Below are 9,491 nucleotides of genomic sequence, written 5' to 3'. Positions count from 1 at the left end.
AATTGTCAACGCTAGAACCGAGACGGTTCCTGCGTGATCTGCGTAGCGGCAAAGTCAAACAGGTCTACGTCCTTGTCACAGATGACAAGTACGATGTCAAAGAGTACTAATTTTTCGTCAATGGATCTGATGGATGGATTCTATCAGATCCTTATGCGTGAACAGGATGAGTAAGCACCCCAAGCGGAAAGCTATGGGAGCGTTTAGTCATGCCGCAGGGGCTTAGTAATGTCTTGATATAATCAACGGATTTGTAATTAATCTGTTGGGATCGGTGCGGGATTTTGCACCGAGGTATCCTGATGACGTATTCGTTCATAGCAGAGCCATGAGCGGAAATTCAGACGTTGAAGTACGTCGTACCCTCGTCCGAAAGGTTCTTTCATTTATACGTAAGCATAAGTTGTATGCAAATCTCAATATATTCGCTGCAATGCATCGCGGTAAACACCGTGTATGCCCTGATCGGGAAAACATCAAGGCGAACACCGGCCGGCCTGTGCAGTCGATGTAAAGGGACTTCGAAAGTTTCTCGGCTTAGCGGCGTTTATACACAAGTACTCCCGCAATTATGCTGAAATGATAGTACATTTTTCTCTTTTGTTGAAGAAAAATGCAAAGGGGTCATATACGCTGATTGCTAGCGTTCCTTCGAGGGTAGTAAGCAAAGCTTTACGCAATTACCAATCCTGGCGATTGCTGACCAAGACCGACCTTTTCATGTGGTCTGTGACGCTTGCGATTTGCAATTGGCTGTGCGTTAATGTAATATGACATAGACGGCGCAGATCGCGTCGTCTGTTATCAATCGCGTCAGCTCCAGCCAGCTGAACGCAGTTATCCAAGGAATGACAAGGAATTCCTTGCCATGAAATATGCACTAGCTAAGGTTTGGGTATATCTCTTAGGAGATAGATCGTTCATTGTTCATACGGACCATGCGTCTTTACGCACGGCCATAAACAGTCCACACCTCGCAAAATATGGCGAAATGGTTGTCGTTCTTCACGAAAGTACAACTTCTCCGTGGAATATAAACCAGGACGACTTAATGTCGTCGCTGATGCCCTTTTACGCCAGCTCGATTCTTAAGCCAGCCGCGCAAAACAACAGTGAGGATAAGCCTACTGCTGCAACAATAAGTATTCCGTCGTCAACATTACTTGGCTACATTAGAAGAGCTTATCAAGAAGATAACGAGTGATGAATTACCTTGAAAATCCATCACAACAATCATTGAAAGGATTGTCGAAATTGTATCGATCCGTGAGGATCGATACACACACGCAATGGTTTAATGTTTACACAACACACATCTCGTGTCGTCACCCCACCCATAACATTTTGCGTTGACGCATCTTGTATGAGCACCAAAAAGTGGTCATCGTGGACGTGAAAATAACTATCTCATGACAAGTCGCGACTTCTACTGGCCACGCCAGTATGAGTTCGTCCTTGCGAACAGTGTCAGCGCATTAAGCCTACACTGTCCAGCAGTACGCCACTGAAGCCGCTACCGAAACCAACGAATTGTTGGACCCTCATTTCAGGGATGTGATCGCTACACGAAAATTTACTAAGGTTCTTGCGGATACGGCAGGTTATAGATCTGCAGAGACAGAGGGTGCACTGGTTAGAGTACCGGTACCAGATAACGCAGTCTCCCCGGCAGCCGGGAATGTCAACACGACACCGGGAGCAGAGTACAACAGATCAGGCGGGCTGGACGATAGTCGTGACGGCCGGAGGGATAGAAACCAGAACGGGCGTTGCGGCCTATCTGATAGGCAGACGGCGCCACCGGATGGGGTTCCTCTCCGCAAGTACCTACATGCTTGAAAATTTTAAAAATTGGGTTATGCCCAGTGCTTTCTTTCGTATTCCGTTACAACCTCCGCCTGTCTTGGCAGAGTGTTGTCAGCCCGTATCGATGGACTTCTTCTTCGGATTTCCCTAAGACGATCACAAGAAATTGGTATTCTTGTGTTTGATGATCGTTTCAGCAAGACAGTCCATCTAGCTGCAGTCCCGGAGCCGATCACAGCCAAAGGCTCTGATCGTGTCTTTGTTGAAACGATATTTCGACTCCATGGGTTACCACCGAAATAGGTTTCAGATCGATACCCTAGATTCACGGCGGAGTTAGATGGTCAGACAGAACGTGCTAATCGAATCCTCGAAGAGATACTCGCGGATACGTCCACTCTATTACGAGTAGGAAAGAGTTCTGGCTATTGTAGAATTTGCCATCAACAATTCAGTGCATGCTTTTATGAAGCATACCTGGTTTTTTACGCCACAGAAAGGCGTTCCCTACATGGGCGATCTTTAAGAAAAAAGATTCGCGCCATGTACCAGCCGCCGAATAAAGAAGTGTTGCTTCAGGCGCGCTTCTTTGGAGCGCGACAGGCGAAGCGATCTCTGCAAGAATATGTGCAAGAGATGCGCTCGCTGTCGGCGTCCATTACCGTAGGTCCGATTCCGGAGCACATAAAGGTGCCCACGTTCATCACCCACGTACACCCACCTCGTTTGAGAGTAACTCTTATTCAAGGGGGGAGAGACTCGCTCGAGCAAAGAACAATCTAGCTCTTACTCATCATGCATTGACTCTACGGTAAATGCAAACGATACAAATGTTGATTCTTTTAACATTAAAGTGGACAAACTCAGTAATAGCGATTATGCTATTACTGATTTTGATTACGATGCTGAAAAACTGAGCATCAACGCCATCTTGTAACGCTAGGACAATCCCGGTTTCATGCGAATCACCGTCTGTCATCTGGTAGTACTGCTGTACATGCGCACTTTCATCGTCCTGCACGTCTTAATCGTATAATGGCTCTCTCGGGTAGCTTGCAAAATATTGGTACTTGCCCAGAAGAAAACGGGTACCGATACTCACAGATTGCACATATACTGGGCATATAGTGCCGCTGTAGCCGCCGGGATCGATGACGGCAGTTTTATATCCAAATTCATCCGGGTTAAGACCTGCATAAGATCCAGAAGGCTCAACTGGACCATCCTATTGCATATTAGCGAGCCTACCACAGGTCCACGACCACCAAATGAAGACGAGTTGACTGGTTCCAGCTTACGCAACGTGGCAGAGAGGGACGTTGCACAACCCCCAGCAGCAGGTGTTGTCTACAAGAATGCGGGATGATCGATCTACACAACATGTAGAGCTGTCAATAGGACTTGATTTCAAGCTGTTCCGCATCCCCAATATGGTCATCACGTTGGTCGGAACCGCCTTCGTCGTCTGCATGGACGTACCTTGCGTAACAATGCTCACCATGATGGGGAAGAGCGAATATAGTTGGCCATCCATCAATATAGGTGTGGCCACCAAAATTCATTTGACACTCGTAAGAATGTCTTTTCATGGCCCAGATGCCCACTTGATGGCGCATCATGGAGCTCGTCAAGGATCATCAGCTTGGGATCTGTGTCATGAGGCACACACATATTCTCAAGGGATCACAAGGTGACAGCTGATGTCATAACAGGCCATTGCTGTAGCTAAAGCGATTTAGCTTAGCTTTCGGGTGAGTGAAAGGGCAACCTTTCGTCCACCAAAGTGATCCAAAAGGGTAACCTTTCGTCCACCAAAGTGATCCAAAGCCGGCGACAATGGTCGTCCTGACTGTAGCTCTCTTTTATTTCAGAGGCTAACGAGCTCGTCACGTGGTATGCTTTCATGGCTGCCAACGTTGACGGCTATAAGTGTGCTTTAGCATGAGACACACTTACCTGGTGTCTAATTTTGAAGTCTGGTCTGCGCGATAAAGCGTCAGCAAAGACGTTCGTCTTACCCGGCACATAATCAGTTTTAAAAAATGAATTCAGAGAAGAATGTAAGCCCGGGACTGATAAGAGATGACGCGGTCAACGCCGTCGTCATCCTGATGCATGAGTGCGCTGCCGATTGCAAAATTACTTGCATCGCGAGGACGCTAAAGGGCTTATCAGCGATCGGCAATGCCAAGACCGGTGCCTCTACAAGAGCTTGCTTCACTGATGTGAACGCATCATCTTGTTCTTGTAACCGAACTCATTCTGCGTCCTTTTAACGTGGTCAGATAATAATTTAGTTTGCTCAGCATAGTTCTTGCTATATTTATGCAAGTAATTAGCGTATGCAAGTAATTAGCGAGCCCTAGGAATTGGCGCAAATCCTTCACATGCCGTATGATTGGCCATTCCTTTACCGATTTTACCTTGTCTGGGTCTGCTCGTACACCATGTGTACCTACGATGCAGCCCAGCACATGTATCTCGGGGACCCCTATAACGAACTCATGCAAGTTGACGTACAGTTGAACGTTCTTCAAAGTCTGCAACACAGCGTCTAAATGTCGCTTGTGCAACTCTATTGCGCTCAGCCCGTCCTCGGCCCTACTAGACGCATCATGTGAGTCACCACTCGGTTGAATGTAGCTGGCGCGTTTTTCAGACCTTGGGGCATCGCAAGCCACTCCCAAAGCACATCGCTTGGGGTGCTTACAGCTGTTTTAGCTACATCGGACTCTCTCATGAGTTCATAGTAGTAGCTATCCTTCAAATTCGACCCGAAAAAGATATTTGACTTTCCCATGGAGTTCAACAAAACTTCTTTCCGTGGAAATGGCGTTTGCGCCGGTACGGTCGTCGTGTTCAGCTTATTGCAAAGCATGAACCACGCGCCATCCACCTGTGGCTTTACGCAAACAAAAGGTCAGACTGCAGTGAGGCAATTTGCTTTCACGGACATGTCCCGCCTTCGCTCGCTTGTCGAAGAACTAATCGATATAATCGACTCGTTCTTTCGGCAACAGTCATTGCCTGGTCACACAAAACTTGGTGCCGAATTCGAGGTCTATTTCGTGCCCAATGCCCCTATCTGCTGGTAGGCGGCGCGGCACTTCTTCCGGGAACACATCGCGATGGTTCCACAGAACCTCAAAGAACGGACTGTCTCTCAAGGCATCCCAGCCTTGAGCAGCGAACCGTTTCTTCTTGTCCGTTTCTAGGACGCTCTCGTCTATTGCGGACGACGAGTAACAGTCCACCAAGTTCTCTTCCGGAACTGGTGTGACTATTTTGTGGATCTTTCCTTCCTTAAAATTCAACAAGGTACATATTCCACGACATCTCCGGGAGATTTACTATCTCCTCAGCCAATTTAAGGACTTCCCGAGCACCTCAAGAGGATGCCTCCGCAATTTCGTCTTTGACGGCCTCGAACACCTCGTTCGAAGTCCCGTCCTCTTTAACAGGAACTGGTTTAATAGTCACTCGTTTAGACGTGCCTTTGATCGTCCTAATCTGTCCGGTTCTCGTTCTCCGAGTCGCCACGACGTTTGACTGGGAAGCGGGTGCCGTTGCTCTCCTGGCTAACACACCCCTTCCAATTACACCAGGCTCTGTGCACTGTGCCGATTCATGCGACGCTTGACTTCCTGTCAGCTCGCTGTCTACTGCCACAGGCTCTCGACTCTGTGCAGGACTATGGGATACATGACTACTTGTCATTGCCTTTTTCAATACCCCAGCTCCACGAGCTGGGTAGGAATTGGTGACGTTTGACATTGCGTCAACGCAATCTCAACTGTGTTCGACACGACACCAGTTGCATACGACTTTCGCAGGAGCACATCCTTTCCCGTGTACTGCGTAGAGTTCGCAACTGTGCGTGTAGCCAGTCTATCCATAATTGGTGCTTTGCCAACCATGGTATCCGTTGGATGAGTTCATACGGACTCTCTGTACCTAGCACTGTAAACTTCTCTTTACGAGAGAAGTCATTAAAGCTGAAGGCGAGTTCTACCTGGAATCCCTCAGACTTTACGAGAGCGCCGTTCGCTAAACGAACAGTCGCCTCTTCTCGCTTGCCATCCTGGCAAAGCCACTCAAACATCGCCGGTCTCTTTTTTAGAGCCGCGAGTTTCACAAAATTTTGTGATGCACCCGAATCCACTAGAAGGGTCATCACCTGATCATAGAGCGCTATAGACCAGCAGGGTTTAGGTCCGAAATTTCGAGACCTCAGGGACTATGCTACCCATTTGTTTGACAACTTTGAACTTAGAGGTAGCTTCAGAGTCCGCGTCAGTAGGGCATCCCGCCCCTACTGTTCTCCATCGACCCCTCAGTGGTCGATGGAGAACTCATGCATCTCGCACGCCGGTTCTTGTTATCGCCCTTTGGAAAGGGAGTCCTCTTGCTGGGCATCTTTGCCCCAGCAAGGACCGTAGCAGCAAGCCATCATATAGCCGCGCTTGCCGCATTTAAAGCAGACTACATCTGCACTGCCCAACTCCATGGGAGTGGCATCTGTCCTCTCGGCCGACGGCTTTACCAAGCTGTCTCTGAGGCACTGTTGTAGGATTGCTCCTCAACCAAGGCAATTTGGATTGCCTCTTCCATCGTCGACGGCACCTTTCTAAAGAGGGCCTGTCGAGATGGGCCATGCCGTAGTCCGTTCATAAAATGGGCACCTTAATGTGCTCCGGAATCTGACCTACGGTAATGGACGCCGATGACGAGCGCATGTCTTGCACGTAATCTTGCAGGTCGCTTCGACTGTCGCGCTCCAAAGAGCGCGCTTGAAGCAACAGTTCGTTGTTCGGCGGCTGGTACATGGCGCGTACCTTTGTCTTAAAATTCGCCCATGTAGGGAATGCCTTTCTGTCCGCCATAAGCGCCGAGTAAGCCCACTCAGAGGCCTTACCGCACAGGCGCGACATGGCGTACGACACCATCCGGCTGTCGTCCTCGATGAGCTGCGTGGCACTGCATTGCTCCACGGCTTACAGCCAGTGGACACTCGTGTGCGCTGCAGTTCCGACGAACCTGGGCGGGTCCATCCGAATGGGCCTCAGCTGATGCGGCTGTTGAAAGCCTCGCTCCGAGCCTGCTCATGCTTCAGCTCATCCTGAGTCTGAGTGACGGACTCCACCACAGCATGGACCTGTTGTGCCTCGGACGCGGCTCTCCGCTGTTCGAGCACGAATGCCTTAAACTGCTCCAACTAAGCAACATGTTGCTCAGGAGAAGAGGTGGGGGGAATGAGCCCAATCGATGTCGAGGCTCCTCACGTACACACGCAGAGATGAGTGTCAAGTGTAGGCGGGCACGTCTTAAAGCGGTCACGCTCTGCTTAGACACATACCCTAGCACAGCGAAAAAACGGTTATACCGTCTTCTCTTGCGTGCAGTACCGACCTCAGTGGCCGAGTGGTTAAGCACTGGAACTGGGACCGGGAGGTACGTGGATCGATACCCGCGGAGGGCGGTACGATGACACATCGCCGGAGATAGGCTCAGAAGCAGACGAGCAGCCATCCAATGGATGGCCGCCCTGCCAACCCGCACCGAAGGTGTGTGATAGTTGGGTGGGAGGAGGCTCTGTAGCCGAAATTCCCCATAGTGTAATGAGAAGTACGGGGTTCCAATAAGAAGACTTCGTCAAAATTGAATCTCTTGCGTGCAGTGAGGTAGTTGTGGTGGGCATTTTAGTGACCTCACCCAACGCACTAAGCACTCTAGTAAAGTGTCGCCACGGGAGCGGTAATCCGGCTCCTCGTGCACACTTACTAAGTAGAAAGGGTTTTTCAGACTGATTTATATTTAATCGTATTAAATATAAATACCTATTTCACCAATTCAAAACGTTATCTCTGTAGATAACACTATAATGTATGGCGAGCCCATATTTCTAGATACGTCGCTTAACGGATGACGCTAGGCATCATCCCTTCTAATGTGAATGCACCTATGTGCATCACATACCCAAGGGATGGTCACAAATGTGAATCACACCCGAGTGGTGGGTCTAGTTACTTTATTGAAGTAATTGACGATTCCCTATTGTGTAACATTGGGGCAACTTAGCCCGTTACACCTTTGCAATGAAAATGCGCGCAGGTATTGTAGGAATTATATGAACAAGAGAGGTTTAAAATCACAGAAATAAGCGTTTGCTGTCACGAATGAAGACAACCTAGCACATGTTGTATCATCACGGCAGTCACTTAAGGACTAAGCATCCGTGAGTTGTTATCGCCTCAGTCTCCACGAGTCCGTCGCAAGCTTAAAATATACATATAATGTGTGCGATTTGAATTTTTTTAACTTCATTTTGTCATTTGTCTGTTCAGTGAATGGCTGCGTGTGATGTTATGGCTGGTCATTAACATGTATGTGAAAAAAAGCATATTGTGAATTAAGAAAATAGGGGTAGTATAAGAATTTCGGATCAAAAGAGGGGCATACTATGAAATTTCTTAAAATTTAAAAACAAAAATCGGCCGGGACACGGTGTCCGCAGCAATTCCCCTAAATATAAGAAGGGATATATTATTTCCACCGGAGTTTTTATTATCCCCACCAGAGCTAGGGATTTCTAGAGATTTATGGGCTACATATGTATATAATATTACGTATGTGCTGCTGGCCGAAGGAAGCATCCGTGACTGGCCCTGGTATGACCAACTTGAAGGCAACGCCGGTAAGTAGGTTGGGCACGCGTTCTCTCACTGGCAGTGACACTGAAAGGGTAGCAGGTTCAACTCTTGCTGCCTCTAAAAAAATGGCATGCTCATGAAACGAAAGGTCAAGACGCAGCCCTGTGGCACCAAGCGACCCTGCAGGCCTACCACGACCACGTCAAAGCACAGGGTCAAGAGCAGTGGCCGCATTACCACTTGCCTCTATTCTGGAGAAGGTCTCATTAAATTAACCTTTGCAATCGAGGGGGTGTCTGTTGATACTCTGCTGTAATTCGTTCAACTGACTCGTGGAAGGATGGTGCATGGCTTGTGGAGGCAACTGGCAAGGTGAGATTTAGTCTGATGGCAGTTGTTGCTGCTGGTTGATCAAGCCACCAGTGCTTGTTGAAGTTTTCCACAGAGGGGGGCAGAAAGAGGAATCGATGCACATAGGACCTCTTGAAATTGTGCCAAGGCCCATTCATAGTGCTCCCTAGTTTCCGCAGGAAGGAATTAAAAGAACACAGTGTATGTTTGGTTGGTGGGAGTTGGGGAGACGCAGTGAAAGAGAGGCATTTTGTGCTTGTTTGTCTTGTCGGTTGAATCCATAACAAACACATGATTTCCACACCACTGTGCAACTGTTGTGTGGTGGGCTCTATGTACAAAAGCGTTAAAATTTGATTATCGTCTCGCTTCATTACCCATTTGACCTCGGAGTTTGCCAAATGGTCAAACAGTGTTTCCAGTGTTGAGCGGCGTCAAGTTCCTGTCGCCGCAACAATTGTTTTGCATTGTATATATCTTGATCAGTTGCACAGCTGATTTGGTCAGCAAGTTGCAGAGTGCGCAAAATGTTGCGAGGTGCAACACCTGCAAGGGTTTGTTGCATATGAGCGGCATGTTCTGGTGGATTGCCTTGTTCCTCGCTCGAGGACATGCTGCTACATCAGCAGATTCATGGTTGGTTCCTGGTTACGAATCCCAACACAGTCCCGTACTAGTTTCACT

This window comes from Bremia lactucae, linkage group LG10, assembly GCF_004359215.1.
Source record: "Bremia lactucae strain SF5 linkage group LG10, whole genome shotgun sequence".
Taxonomy (NCBI): Eukaryota; Oomycota; class Peronosporomycetes; order Peronosporales; family Peronosporaceae; genus Bremia; species Bremia lactucae.
The sequence above is the reverse complement of the archived record's forward strand: the minus strand, read 5'-3'. Positions refer to the sequence as shown.